Source organism: Delphinapterus leucas, chromosome 21, assembly GCF_059928025.1.
Source record: "Delphinapterus leucas isolate spDelLeu-1000000601 "Yukka" chromosome 21, BTC_Dleu_Yukka2, whole genome shotgun sequence".
In the NCBI taxonomy this organism is placed as follows: Eukaryota; Metazoa; Chordata; class Mammalia; order Artiodactyla; family Monodontidae; genus Delphinapterus; species Delphinapterus leucas.
This window is the reverse complement of record NC_143149.1, coordinates 40635001-40637040: the sequence shown is the minus strand read 5'-3', so window position 1 is coordinate 40637040 and position 2040 is coordinate 40635001.

Here is a 2040-nt window from a genome sequence, read left to right as displayed (position 1 = left end):
CCCTCGTGGGCTCCGGTCACCTGGGAGGTGCCTCCGTGCGAAAATATTTCCAAGTCCCCCTGGGTCCGGGGACGTGGACGGACCGGGACCCGCTCGCGCGGGTGGCCGGGGAGGGCGCACCCGGCCCTCTAGCGGGCCCACGTCGGTCCCGGTCGGCGGACGCGACTTTTTCTCACCCTCCCCCGCCCCCTCCTCCACCGCGAGTCCCGGCCGGGGTGGGGGTGGCGGTGGGGACGGGCCCGAGCCGTGCTGGGTGGCCCGGATAGGGCGGCCTGGGCCCGGGCGCGGTCCCTCGTGGGCCCCGCGCGTCAGAGGCGGCAGAGTGGGGTATTTCCTTTCCTTTAACCAAGTCTTCGCCCGGGGACTCGGAGGGACCGCGGTACCTGCTCGCGCGGGCGATCCGGGGAGGGCGACCCCGACCCGCTCGCTGCCTCTGCCACGTTTTCCCGCCCCTCCCGCCCCGCCCCGCTTTGCCGCCACGCTCCTCGGGTCGACCAGATGGCCCCGAGAGAGGTCCGGGGCTGGTGTGGATGGGAAAGTGTTGGGGACGGGTGGGCGGACCGAGGTCCCGGGGAGCCCCCCCGAGGTTCGTGGATGGGCCCCGCTGCCGGGCGCCGTGATTTTTTTCGCCTGAAATGGGCCATTTTTGCCACCAGGTAGGTGCTGACACGGCCTCCTCTGGCGTCTGTCGCTGAGGATTCTGGGACTCTGGACGCGCGCAGGGCGCTGGGCTTTGGACCGCCGTCAGGCGCCCGAGCCGGCCCTTGCCACTTGAGCCGCCCGCTTGGGCCTGCGCGCCGGCTCTCGTGTGTGCGCCCGGCTGACCCGACCCGCGGTGCCGCCTCCGGTCTCTGGCTCACCCGAGGGCGGCGGGGCGAGGTGGCGCGTGGGTCTTCTACCCCGTGTGACTCCCCTTCCCCGCCGCAGGCACCCGGTGGTGGCTGAGGCGACCCCACCCCGCAGGCTCCGTGCCACGTGTCAGGCGTTCTCCTCCCGGGGTCGTCGGCCACTGTTTGCCTGAGAGAGAAGCGGGGGGCTGGGTGGCGGCTGAGGCTGAAGCGGGCTCCTCTGGTGAGGGTCCTCGCCGTGCCCCTCCCCCCTCGGGGCCCTTGTGGCCCCTGGCTCTCTGGAGTGACTGATCGATGTGGTGATGTCGCGCTCTCCTGGGCCGGGCCTAAAGTCGCGCCAGACGAGGGACGGACGTTCTTGGCGAACGGGACCGCTCTTCTCGTTCTGTCCGCGGGCCCCTCGCCTCCCTCGTCACGCCCTGCCGGCCTGCCGACGGGTGTGTGGGAGGCAGGGGTGGTGGTCTCCGGCCCTGACCCGCGGTCTCCCGCCTCCTGCCTCACGGCGTGGGCGGGGCCGTGGTCGTCGGACGCAGCAGACGCTCTCGCTTCGCCTCCTTGGCGTGTGCCTCGCGAGCGGTCCTCCCCGCGTCGGTGGGGGGGGCCGTCCCGCCACTGCGCCGCGCGCCCGCTGCTGGCGCGTGAGCGTGACTTGCTTGGTCCTCTGTGGTGCCCCTGGAGAGCTCCAGGCCGTCCCCTCAGGAGCCCGAGGCCGAGCGGTGGGTGTCATTCCCTCTTCCCCGCGTGCTCCTCGGGGTCTCCACCACGGTGGTGTGTCCCGTGAGTGGCTCTCTTGGGGGGGGGGTCGAGGCGGTAAAGGGCGGCGGGGGGCTTGCCTCTGTTTCTCTCCCTCGGTGGGGGACAGGTGCCTGCCACCTCGTCGCCGTCGTCCTCCCACGGTGTGCTGTGGGGGGGGACTGACTGTGGCCAGGCCAACGCCGCGTGTGCTGCCGCCCCCCACCGTGTGTGGGGGGGAGTCACACACGGGCGTGGTTGCGATCGTGTTGGGCCGGGGCCTGCGAGAAGGGGGGCTCCCCCTTCCGGAGCCCGATGGACGAGCCCGGGGGCGGCAGGGGTTGTGCCCCCCCAAGGCTGTGGCCGCGAACGCGCCAGTGGGCCGTGTGCTTACCCGTACCGCAGACCCCCCCAACCCTCCCACGGCCAGTCGTGGACTGGGGCAGCTCGTGGAGCGCCT